At 47.3% G+C, this 13,370-nt stretch overlaps 1 protein-coding gene across 1 annotated transcript in view; it reads right to left on the bottom strand.

Moving 5' to 3' along the window:
* Nucleotides 1–13,111, bottom strand: part of TRPC5 (transient receptor potential cation channel subfamily C member 5) — a 91,617-nt gene extending 78,506 nt beyond the window's left edge. Inside the window, exon 1 of the mRNA XM_015860650.2 lies at nucleotides 12,726–13,111. The gene's annotated coding sequence lies outside the window, so the exon portion shown is untranslated. The remainder of the gene's footprint in view (nucleotides 1–12,725) is intronic.
* Between the last annotated feature and the right edge of the window lie 259 nt (nucleotides 13,112–13,370).

Genomic DNA, 13,370 nt, shown 5'->3' with positions numbered 1-13,370 from the left:
CAGACTCAGCACTGATTTTCCTATGCCCTCCAGCAATCTGAGGAGCCCTTGTGTTCTCTTTTTCAGCTGGATTTTCCTGTCAATGAAGAGCTCTTTCCAATTTCGTATAAAATGCTTGAGGCCAGTTACCTGCTATTTGCTTTCTTGTTTGTGTACCTTTGGGCAGCAGGTCTGGCTCATTCCTTCCAAGCTTATTTAGAGCTACAGGTCATGTCCATCTTTACGGATTTCTGATCAAACGACTGTAGTGCAGACCTTGCTGACTAACAGCGAGCAGCTCTGACAGCCACAATCACTCCTGCACAGTGTCCCCAGCCAGAATGGATGCCTGCAGAAACTGAGACAGATGCAATTTCTACAGGCATATGCAAGCACAGAAAAATATCACTGTACAGTTCCTAGGGCAAGAGGTCAAGTACACGTGTTTGTTCCATTGCCAGGCTTTCTTTTTGCAAGAGGGGTGGTTTCACTTGAACGGAGAACTGGTGCATCTCTTCAACATATTTATCCACTCATGGATTTCTCATCCCCAGAAATATACACTCAAGCTTTTCTTGGATTAATTCCATGTCAGCTTACTAAGTGTCCCCTCACGATGAAACCAAGCACTTCTGTGTTTGTTAGAAATAAGTTACTTGGATACACAGATTGCTGTTTGCACACTGGTTGCCCCTCTTTGCTCTTCCTCTTGGAAATGCAGGGTTCTACACTACTATCATGGCTGCATCTCCTCCTTCTGCACTGCTCCAAGCTCCACTATGAAATAATTAAAGCTACTGCTTGCTTCCAAAACAACTGCCCCCCAGCACAGCACTGGATACTGTATCCCTCCTGTTGTTGTTCGTCCCTGCAGTGCCCACTTGCCTCCTGCCTGCATGGCTGTGCAAACTGAATGCAAGCACTGCTGTCCTTGCATCTTTCCCCAAGGCCAGACCCCAAGATTCCTTGTGTTTTTGTTTGTTGGCTTTTATTTTTTTTTTTAAATATGGCAGATGCAATTTGGAAGGATTCCAAGTTGCAGATGCTTTTCTCCCCCACATCATTCTTTTTTGTCCCAGTACTCTGGATTTTGTTCCATCCTTGAGGTGTCACAGAACAGTCAACCTTGCTCAAGTCATGGATGACTTATTTTCCTTGGCAAATTCAAAATGTTTTGCTAAGAGTACATTCTGGGCCTTGAAGGTTTTTTTGTTCCCATGTATGGATTACTGTCCAATTTCTCTTCATCCACACTTTGAATTTTCCGTAGTGCTTTTAATGGCAGCAGCATTCAAGCCCACTCAGATAATGCAAACAGTGCCCCAGTCAGCTGGTGCAGCACCCTCTGAAGCCAACAAATCTCCCCCAAGTACTGTGCTAATGCCAACAGCAGTGCTGATTTCTCCCAGATACCAGGTATTGCCATCAAGCAGAGCTACAGGAGCAGGAGGTCTGGGTGAAGAAGCTGGACTTCTCCTATACCCCCCTACATCTCAGGCAGGCTGTTACACACTACCAGCTGGCTACCTTAGTTCCATAAATGCTACTTGGCTGGCATTTCAGGTTGAAATAGTCAAATGCAATCTATATGTTTCTTCACTTCCATTCTGGACTTCAACTTTCTGCAAAAGCAAATGGTGGGGCAATGATAGCTGTAGGGATACCACACCCCTGCCAAGGATGCTACAGTCTGAGCTGCCCCAGAACAAGCTCAAACACTGCACTAGATAATGCCACAGGGGATGAGTTAAAAGCTGGCAAGACATGCCCCTCTTAAAGCCTGAAAAAGGTGAACCCACTCACACACATATACAATTTCTCCCTAGGGAAAAAAAAAAAAAAAAAAAAAAAAAAAAGGAGGATCACGCATTCTGGTTTGTGTAGTATTTGACAAGAGCTGAGCTCCCAAACCCGCTGCACCAGCCAGTGAGCCAGGCAGCCTCCTAAATCCATTGCTGACAATGAAGCTGTTTGTTTGTCATCTCGAGGCTGAACAGCAATGACATTTCTGTTGCAGTGCAGTAAAAGGTTAGCACTTGCATAAGCTGACAAATGTGAAGTCAAGGTGACTCTACTTTCCGTATTACATTAGCATAGGACTGCAAATCCTTAGGGCACACAGAGAAATCTAAGCAAGCAATATAGGCAACTGCAGCATTGCAACTGAAAACATCCAGGGGAAAATTCTCCCCTTGGGAAAAATCACATATAAGATGTGAGATGAAATCTCATGACATGTTTGCAGTCTGCCGGGATCAGTGCAAAGACAACAGAACAGACTGATATTAAGGTGCATCAGATGGAAACTGTTTATTAAAAACGGAGATGATGGAAAGTAAGAGTGTAATAGAAAAGTTGAGCAGAAAGATGCAAGTTTGGGAAACCGCATTGTTTCACTGCAGCACCTGCATGACTGGATGACTAAATTTGTTTTAATGGACTGCTGTTTTGATACTGGGCTATAACAAGATACTGTGGGAAAGTGAGAAGCTGAAAGCTGGCTTTGAGATTTCAGATAATCTTCTCCTAATTAATAGTCTGTGTATATTTATGTCATCTTACTGCAGCAAAACACTCAGAGCTCTCCTTTCTTTTAACTTCCCCTTCTTTTTCCCTTTTGAGTGTTAGCTATTAATTTACTATGCTCTTTCTTCACATTATTTCAGCTAATGCAAGGCTAAATTGTTTCAAATGCCTCTTACGCACTCTGGATCCCACTCTGCTTATGCAGATTCACTTGTCTTTCTGACTTCAGTGACATAATTCCTAATTGCACATGTAAAACTGAAAAGAGAAGCCACTATTCTGCACTTCTTCCTGTTCTATTATGCCGGGCTACTGCCATTGACTAAACTCACCAAATTAAAACTCTCCTCTAACTCAGCAGGGAAGGCACCACAAAGCTTTGGTAGCACTTCAAAGCATCTCCACGCTTTGCCTCTTCTTTCATGTCCCACCGATGTCGTCTGTCACATGCTGTTATGTAACTCCTTCAGCTCTCAGCCCCAGTGTCTTCTAGGTTTTGAGTTAGTGCTCAGAAGTGAGTGACAATAGCCTATCTTCCCAACTCAGTACCACCCCAAAAAAGCAAGAGAAGAGATCAAGTGCCAGCTGAGGAATATGTTCCCATCCATATATTACCAGTGCTCTGCTGGGCTTGGATGCGTGCAACAAAGCAGCTTTAGGACCAAATAAAGCACAAATTTGCAGCACCATCTCCTGGCACCTTATATGTGTGTATGCACAGATAGGGTGGCATTGGAAGGTTTCCTGCCAGTGCTGTGGTAACTCTATATAGAAGGGTGAAGAAGGACATTCAGGTCATGGTTTGTTCCTGTGTTGTAACAAATACAAACTGGATTCTACAAGCAACCACACATAGTTTGGTTCTAGCATTTCCCATGGGCTAAACCTATGCAGTTCTGTCCCCTAAAGTCTCCCCAGCTACCCAGACATGAAAAGCACTGTCACCAGTGCTATGAATACATACTACACTGGCCTAACACCAAACTCATTCTTCTGTAGTATTCAGCAGCTCCCACAGACTCAGGTACTCATGCAAATTGCAGCCTTTCTTCAAACATCTGTGAAAACTGAGATGGTCAAATTAAAAATAAAATAAAATGGTATTCAAACAGCCCCCTTTCTCCAGCATCTCCAGTGCACAGATGCAACCCATGTGGGCTGGAAACATTTTGCAATCTGAGGTTATTCCTAGGACTCATTTTTCAGGTGCAAGAGGTTCTGCTTTGGACCCACCTGACACTTGTAATGAAGATAATTTGATCCATATGGAGTCAGCAGGAGTGCTGGACCAAAAACAGTACATGAGGGCCCTGGATCCAAAGCAATATTAAAAATGAATGAATTTAAATGAGAAAAGAGTAGGTCTACTTATGTGTTGGTTAATTTGGAAACAAACCAGCACTTTCGAATAGCATCAGTTATCCATGATAATTATAAATGATCTTTCCTATAAAAGACTTCACTGAAAAGAAGGCCTGCTCATATTAGTCACGTTTTTATACTTACAGATGAGAACTCAGAGCTATTTGCCCTGCTTTGGGCAGACTCGAGCAGCAGTAAGCCCCCAGCTTGATCCATTACACATCAACCTGCATGAGAGAGGCAGGGAATCAACCTGCACGCTGCAGGAGCTTCTACAAACTCTCTTGCTCAAATTCTCCCTCTAAGAGGGCTTTGTAACCTTCTCAGCAACATCCTACTTCATTTTTCTATCTTCCCAGCTGCTGGTCCCATTTTAGCACTGGACACACGTTCACTATTGGGTTTAAGCTGTTCTTAACAACATTATGCAGGCTCAACAGCTAAAGGTCTCTTTGTGGGGAGCAGGCTGAGTTCTGTGCCCCCCACTGAATTTTTTACAGCCCAAGTCCCCATTCACCACTCAGGAAGGCAAGCTGTACTTGTTTGGGCTATAAAAGATGATTAAAATAGGAATCCATCCATTACAAAACCTAGGCAGCGTGTTGGTTTCTCTCATGTAACCACACTATTAGTAGCAAACTGTGCTTTTGCTTCTGAATTAATAAACTGAACTCAGTGACAGCTGTGTGGCACAGCATCAGGAAAGCAAAAAGATCCATCTCCTGCCTCTGGATCTTGCATGACTACAGATGCTACTGAGCTTGTTTCCTTGTCTGTGAAATGGGTGATGCTGATGTTCATCTCCCCTAACTGCTTGCTAAGAGGCTTAACCCATAAAGCAGATTTAAACAGCAATATGGGCACAGTATTGATACCATTTAACATACTTTAGGTTTTACAGAAATGAACACGAACTAAAAGCCTAATTCAATTTCTGTTGAACTCCACATTCCCTTCGTAATGCTTCAACAGTTAAGCTCGGGAGCACACTGCAGAACAGCCCGTGCTGCTCGGTACCTGCCCAAGGCTGTACCCTCAGTGTGTTCCCACTCACACTTAAAAAGCTACCACTCCAAAAAGGGAGGAAGTCTTATCCTGTCCCCTGTGCAGGAAGGGCATCTGGATGCCGATGGGCATTTGAATGGCTCTCAAGCCCAAGTATCTATGTCTGGTCAGGAATAGCTGCATCCTGCAGCTGCCCATGTCTTCCTCCAGGCACCACAGAAGTGACAGAGCAACCTACAAGCCACTGCTGGTAAAAATGTGTTTGGCCAAATGGACAGGAGTACTGACAGGATCCATTTGTAGAAATGGGATCTGAAACGTCCATAAACCACACCAGCAAAATCCATCTAACAACGTAAACACCGTGAATAACCTGATAGCGGTGCAGACTTGACGGGACTTTGTGGTCTTGTCCTGGTTCAATCATAGGGTCAGGGTCCAATTATCAGTGTCCTCAGATTGTGCCACTGCTCAGAGCACTCAAGGACTTCAGCTGAGCAGAATAACCAGATTAAAGGACTCTAAAAGACCACTGCCATGGAAGGGGCCATGGTGCAGGACTGAGGCGTCTGCATCACCATGTGGAACAACCCCTCAGATCCCATCACAGCACAAAGCCAAGTGCTCTGCTTTCACCTGACCATTCTGTGCCTGCCTAGGGCTGACCTGAGCACAGCCCCACTGCCACAGTGTCATCCCCTGCCCCAGGAGGGACACAGTGATGCTCTAAAGAGCATCTCTACCTGCCTGGAACACTAGTGAAGGTAGCATCCTGTCCCACATACACAGCCACCGAGGGGAAGCTCTGAGTGCAGAAGCAAGAAAAAGAAAGAACAACTCTGATCCCAAAAAAGCAAACACACTAAACAGCCCTTAACTGGCCTGCTCCACACAGGTCAGTCATAAGGTAGGGATCTTTGTCTCTAGACTTTTGAAAGAGAAAAAGATTAAACCAACACACGGGAAGGTCACAGCAGCCCTCCTGCTGTTTTACATCCCAAATACTTCAGGCTTAACTCTGGTGCCATCAGCTAGCAAGTACTGAAAAAAACCAAACAAACCAAAATAAGCAATTTAGAGGACATCTGAGATAAAATACTGAGCAGCGACCAAACAGGGCTAATAGCACTGACAAATCTGACAAAAAGCCTTCAGGCCAAGCCCACCCTTGTCTTGGTGGCATGAATCCCAGCCTTTCCATTTCTTTTCCCAGCCCTCTGATGAGCCATTTAACTACCAGGGTCTTGGCTTCTCTAAGTGTTCAATTTTAAGCAGATAATAACATATCTTCCAGCCTCGATATGTCATGTTCGCAGGCTGACAATGAGTGAGATTTTTGGAATCTGTAAGATTTTTTGGAGGAAAAGGAATCCCAATTTGTTCCATTCAGAAGTGCAACAAGAAAAGACAACTCAGGAAGATCTGCCAGTACGTGTCCTACCTGACCCTCTCCACAGGGATATGGTGGGTGCAAGTAAACTATTTGTGTTGAAGGTCAGGCATAAAGCCTTGCATGGGGAGCTACAAGACTTGTAAAAAACTTCCTTCCATCTGTTGCAGCATCCTGCCTACATTACTTTCAGCCAAGCTTCAACTTCTTCCTTTTGCAAAACTATTTCAGCCAACCAGGGGTTCGAGTGGCTTCTGTGGACAGCAATGGGTTTATTTTGGGGAGGGGTACCTACCCTCCCTAATTACATTTTGTGCCAGTAGCTAACGTGATGGCTTGTTGACTGCTGATATTCATACCCATGTCTTTGACAGGCACGGCGCCCACTCACCAGCTGCTCAGCCTGTTTGATTAGGTTACAGACAGGGTGCAGGGAAAGCTGCAGGAACTCACATGGAAGTGAAGCCATTTTGTGTGCGGGCACGCGTGCACGTAAAGCCACAACTTAGCGCTCCCAGTCATCGTGCTTCCACATACCCTCAGAGGTGTGCGTGTACACACCGGAATCAATCCCTGCACACAATGAAGAAATAGGAGAGCCAGAGAGATACCATTTCAAACTTGGCGTGATTTCAGGATCAATAGAATCCCACAGACAAGTGTCAGAACATTTGCCCTAACGCTCCATAAACACAGAGCTCCAGGCTTTCACTCTGCCATTCAACAGAGATGATGTACATTTGAAGGCATACATTCATTTTAGACCTGGAGTCGGAGAAGTCTGAAGCTCTTTTCACGGCCATAAAGCATACCTCTGCTTTGAGTTCAGCTTATGCCCCTACACACACAGCACTGAGAGGGCACTTGGTGCCTGTCAGAAACCGGGATGTGGCCAAGTAGTGTTTATCTCCCATTGTGCATCCTGCTGACAGCAGGGCATCAGCTGGGACACACAGGAGCTGCTCTCCCAGCCAGGGAGCCAGGCAGATAACAGACCTATTCCCTCCTGCAATCCTTGTGGAGCCACTGGGCACAGTGAGCTTCCAAATCAACCTCTAGGGACCTTTCCAAAAGGGAGACAGATCTTTGCTTTCTTGACAAAGAAACAAGGCAGTGCAGGAGAAGGAGGCTTAAGAAGACTTCCAGGATTCTTCAGAGTCTTAGCCAGAGGATCCTGATGGTCTTATGCAGGAAAGAAAGACCTGGGTAAGGGACTTTCACTATTGCATTAAATATACTACAGGGACTTCTCACCTTGCATTTGCACATTCTCTGTGCTATCCTGCCCTCTTTCTCATCTCCGGATCTGGCTTTCCACACGAGACTATGACACTATGATGATGATGATACTTCTTTCACCGGTGTAATTTTTCCTCTACTGTTAAAAACATCCCTCTCTTGCAGAAGATGCTTCTCTTTGAAACAGCCTTCTTGGCTGGGCCATGGGAACCTGCTCCACTGCCCCTTCCCCAGTTATTTGGTGGGCACATCCCCATCCCCAAGGGAACTGGATGAAGCATCAGCAATGAAGAGCTGGGAACCTTTATTCCTTTTGTTCCCAGTAGGAACGATTTTAGGACATTAGGGCAATTCTAGAGACTTGGATATCTCTCTACCCGGAAACTTTCAACTGCTCCCATACACGGTACAGATACTTCCATTAACCGCAGCTCCAGGCTAAGTAAAAGATCAGCACCTCCATTTCATACTACAGTACAAGACAGACAGAACAGGATGTAAAGACCAAATGAGAAAGTAGAATTATTTTATCCTCTTGTCCCAAACATAGCCCTGAGCCCCAGATGGCTTCTTGCTCTCACACTACTTTGCCAGTAAGGCTTCACACAACAAAATCCTCACAGCGTTCCACACTAATCCATTAATACCTGTGAGAGCAAGCTGACATCTCTACTCCGGTTATCATTCTGGTACCAAAACGCCCAATAAACTCTGCTCCAGGTTCTTCCCTCTTTATTTTACCAAGGAGGGAGCAAAATGCTGATTCAGCAGGCTCTGTGTGCTGGCGCAGAATGGAGGCACAGCTCAGACCCCCAGCCCTGCCTTTCAGAGCAGGATGCTGCCTCTGCAGCAGTGGGAGGCAGCATGTGCCCATTGCATTGACAGCGGCCATTCCCTTCTGCACTCCCCTGCATATGGCAATCTGTACACAGAGAGCCAGAGGTCACATCCAGACCACCGTGCTTCCTATCCACTCTGTTTCTTTGTGAACTCATCCTTTCCAACCTGCTTTTGCTCTCTTCAGCATCCTGTGCTAATGAGCGCTACAATTTAATTATCGGACATGATGGGAAATATATCTGATTTTATTCAGGTGCTTAAGTCAGTGTTTCCCAAACACTGTGTCAGTTCCCAGCTAAGGATACAAAAGGGATGCAGGGTATGTGAAAGGGGCCAGGAAATTGCCTTAGTTCTGACCGGAACATGTTCACTGCATGTGGAAAAAAAAGGGAACGAATGAGAGGAGGGAGAAGGAAATAAGGGCAAAATAGCTCCCTGGCTTGGATCCAGACACTGCGCCAAGAATAAATAATAACACATGTCCAACGATCTAACACAAACACACATAATTCCTATTAGCAAGGATGTGATCTGAGAGCTTTGTCAGTCAATCCTACTGCCTGAAGTTGCTCATCATGGACACTGCTGTGACCAATGCAATAGAAAACCTGATGTAATCAAAAAAAAAAAAAAAAAAAAATAGAGAAAGAAGAATTGAGGTCTACCAGCTACACAGACACATACAGAAATGCACCTTGTCTCTGCAGCTCCTTCCCTTCACAGCCATCATCTGACAGAGATGCCTACAGCCATGCTTCACTCTGAGGACTCCTCCCTATGAAGTGATGTATCTCAGCAGGAGCACAGGTTGAACAGGGGCATGCAACAACACAGCAGCCTCTCTTTAAGATGATGGTAGAAGTGGCCAAAGCCAGAGGCAGGTGAGACAGCAGGGAGGCAGAGCTCTGGGGCAAGGATCCTCCTGCAGCAGAAGGGACCAGCCCCAGAGCTTATCTCAGCCCTGGATGCCAACACTTTTCTCACTTCCCCAGGAGCATTAACCTAACTTACCCTGAAAACACACTGAAGCATAACAGCTCCGACAGCTGAACAGGATAAAAATCTGCCCCAGCTCATGGCTGCAGTCTTCACCGTCATACAGACAGCTCCATCTTGCTCTGCTTCTTGCCTGTGATACCTGTCCTCCTCTGCACTGAGCCTGGGCACGCAAAGGGGGACCTGCCTGGCAAGATGCTCTGCTGCAGTGATTTGTGCCTGCTGGGCATCTCCCTCGGCAGGGAAAGCAAATGAGAATAGCCCTTGCCTTGCTCCAATTTTGTCCTACAGACTCAACTAGCAAAATAAAGTAATAAATAAATAGTAATCTACCATTGATTTAAAGCCACAGATTTGCTTTGGTACTACTTCATCTCAACAGTAAGGTGGATCTTGTTCCTTCCGCAGTTCATACCAATACCACAATATTAACCAGTATTTCAGGTTCAGAAACTTCTGGGAACCACTTCCTAGCCTGTAATTTTTCCCAAACTGGTTGCTGTGGAGATTACCAACCAGCAAGAGATCCTCCTGCTCTCACAGAGAATTACAGAATCGTTAAGGTTGGAAGAAGACCATTAAGATCATCAGCCCAACCAAGAGGCAGTAGTCCTGCTTACCCACTCCTGTGCAGGCCATCCTGTGCCCAAACGAAGCCTTTGACACAAGCTTGCTCATCTCTGTGCCAGATCAGCATTCCAAACAGCTGGAAAACTTTGCTTGGCTGCAATACTTGCATGAGGGCACTCGTTTTCTACAAGTTCTTGTTGCCAAGGTAAAAGACTGCTGTACATCCAGTCCTGAGCTTCTGGATAGGTCCATCCTGCTGAGCTTGGTGCTCCCTGCTGATCGAGTCACTATAACCACCTCACCCATGGGACTGGCTTTCCTCTGCTCTCTCCCTTTATCTTCCTCTAGCCAGAAATGATTTACATGTTTGTTTACTCCGAGCTATTCATTCAAGTCATTCAGCAGCCCTCTTCCCCCAATCATATTACAGCACATTTTCAATTGGAATCTCTGTTGCTCTGAATACAAGAACAGTGGACTAAACCGTAGGCCAGCCTGACTCTGGGCTTCAGGAAGACCTCACCTTTGTTACAAAGACTTAACGAGCCAACGACATCATAATCCCTTATGGTGCTTTATGAAAAAGGAGAAGCTCCAGGCAAAGAAAACACTCTCTATTTACACCAGTGTAACAATTAGGAGAATTTGGCTCGTTTTGCACAAATTATACTACTGCGCTTGTAGGAACGATCTTTCTGTTTCAAACTAATTTTAGCCACTCTTGAGTAGTGATTATCGAGCTCTTCCATCTGTTGCAGGAAAAAAAAAATTATTTGCACAAGCTTTTGCAAATGTTCTCCTCTGAGGTATGTTTGCAAGAACTCCATCCCTCAAAAAACAGCGTAATCATATTACTAGCAGGACTCATAACTCAGCTGACTGCGCCTTGTCTATTAAACCCACAGCATGAGAAGATCTCAGAATCGACATTCGAAGGTTTTTAAGGCTGTCTGGAAATAAATTAGGTTGCAAAAAAAGCAAATTAATCAAAGAACGGTGTGAGTCCCATTACCTCGATGCAGAGATCCTCCAAAAGCAGAAAGTGGTTAAGAAAAATAAGCAATGCCTTAAAAAAGAAGCAACCAAATAACATGACAAGAACAATGAGATTTCAATATGCTCAAATGAAAACAATGCAGCTCAAATGATAAGAAATTCTCTCCAACTCCCAGCAATAAAAATAAGAAATTATGTTAACATTCCATATATTTGCAGGACAAATTAAAGCTGATCAGAGGTTTCTCAAACTCAGGTCCTTTTCCGTTTAGTTTCTTTTCACAGCCTAACAACAACGCTTGGACCTTTCTATTTAGTGCTAGAAATGCACTCTGCAGTAGTCCCTGAGACACCGTTCGTTCTTAGAAGCCTTGCTCTTAGCAGATAACATACTGATCCGTACTGTGTGTCAGAATTAAAGCACAGCCAAACGCAACAGCAAAGCCACACCACAGACCAGTGGGCTTGAGCTGGGCCCATGTGATGCCATGGTCAGGATGAGCTGTGCCAAGCCAGTGGGTGCTGGCTGAAGGCACAAGCAGTATGAGGCTGAGGTTTCCTCAGCTGATAATTACCACCAGGCTACATAGAGATAAACTGGGGGGTAAATATTCACAGCTCAAACATGGAGTGACACGGTGACACCCAAAAATGATAGATCTTTTTTGCAAAGAAACAAAAGAAAATGACACTAGATTTCTTTACAGGGGATTAAAATGCCAGAAAATTGCTCCTTCAGCCTGATGTCTGAAAACATATTTGGCCACATCTTTTCAATAAACTTCTTAAGGACACGGCTGTAACTTCTGAAAAGCATTTCAGAAACGTCACTGTAGTCATCTGCATTCACACAGAACCTCTTGGCTGAAAAGTGTTTTCAAGGGCTTCTGAGTCGCTTCACAGCCCTGAGACGTAGCAGCACAGGAGAAGCCACTATCTTACGCAGGGAGCAAGCAACAGCACAAGGATCATGAGACCTGCCCACGGTCGGGCAGAACGCCCACAGCAAATGGAAATAACCCTCAGGTTTGGTCACCTGGAAGCCCGCACACGCCGCAGTGTCACCGCCTGACCATCCTTTCCCCACACCTTCCCCTTCGTTCTCCCTTCCTGCTCCAGGCATCCTATTGCATCAGCCTCCTCGCAGGGAGGTGCACCTCGCACAACACTCGGGGTTTGACCATCTCAAAGACCAACCGTTCTCACTAAACCAAAGAAAACTTAAGAGGAAGGGAAGAGACGGGCTGAAGTTGGCAGCCACCTCGCTCCTCCAACGCAGCAGCGGAACGCAAGGCTTCATCCAGGACCGTTCAGCCACGTTACCCGGGGCACGAGGAATTTAATGGCAGACCAAAGCATTACCATATTCATAACCGTGACTAATAAATCTGTTGTCAAAGCCGACAAAAATATCACGCAAGCAGAATGTTTTCACACCATAGAGACCACTGGAGTCACAGCTCCGTAGTAAACAAATGAACTCGGGAGGAGTCCTGAAATCACCACCGACTTTTTCGGGCTGGGGGATTCGCTCACTACGAACAGCAGGACGCCGACGGACCGACAGCGCAGCATTGAACCGCAGCACCCAACGTTACCTCTCCCGACTCCGGGGCCCGCAGCTCGGCCGGATCACCCGCACTCAGGGCACAGACCGCTCCGTTAGGGACCATTTCGGCTGCGTGAGGCGGCAGCAGCTCTCCGGGCTCCCACCGGGCGGCCCCAACCCGGCACCCGATAGAAGCCAAGCGTGGCCGCCGCCCCAGCAGGTGCCTGACCGCCCGCGGCTGCCAAGTGCGCGCCCGCCCCGAGCCGCACTCACCTCGTTGCCGCTCCGTCAGGCTCTACACGCCGTGGTACCCGCGGGCCGTGCCCGCCGGGCCGCTCCGCTCATTTGTAATCCGCTCCGCGCCCAACAACGCGGGGGCGGGAGCCCCCATTGCCGCCCCGCCCGCGCTCCGCCGCCTACACGGCCGGCTACACCGCCACACGAGGCAACGAGCCGCGGGGCCGCCGGCCGGCAGGGCAGGGCGGGCGAGGCATCGCGCTCCTCACCCCGGCGGCGGGGAAGGAAGGAAGGGGACGCCGAGCAGAGCTCCCCGGGGAGCCGGGCGGTCGCGGCGCCGCCTTTCGCAGCCCCTGGGCGGCAGCCGGGCCGGGCACGGAGCGAAGCTACGCGGAGCCGTCGCGGTCGCTGCCGTCGCACGCCGCCCCTCGCGGATACGCCGCCCCTCACACCCGCGCGCCCACACCCGCCCCTCGCACGCGCGCCCCTCACAGCGGCTCCTCAGGGCGGCCCCGGGCTCCAGCACAGCGGAGCAGCCCGCTACTGGATTGTGCATCCTCTGCCAGCAACACAGGGACACTCCGTGCTTGAAACCAAAGTGTGACACCAAGCGAGTTTGTAACTGGCCTCATGGGCACCCCAAACTAATGTCCTTCCCCACTGTGTGATCACCATGTCGCC

Source organism: Coturnix japonica, chromosome 4 (genome assembly GCF_001577835.2).
Source record: "Coturnix japonica isolate 7356 chromosome 4, Coturnix japonica 2.1, whole genome shotgun sequence".
Classification (NCBI taxonomy): Eukaryota; Metazoa; Chordata; class Aves; order Galliformes; family Phasianidae; genus Coturnix; species Coturnix japonica.
Note: the sequence above shows the minus strand (reverse complement) of the source record. Positions and strands in the feature narration are given on the sequence as shown.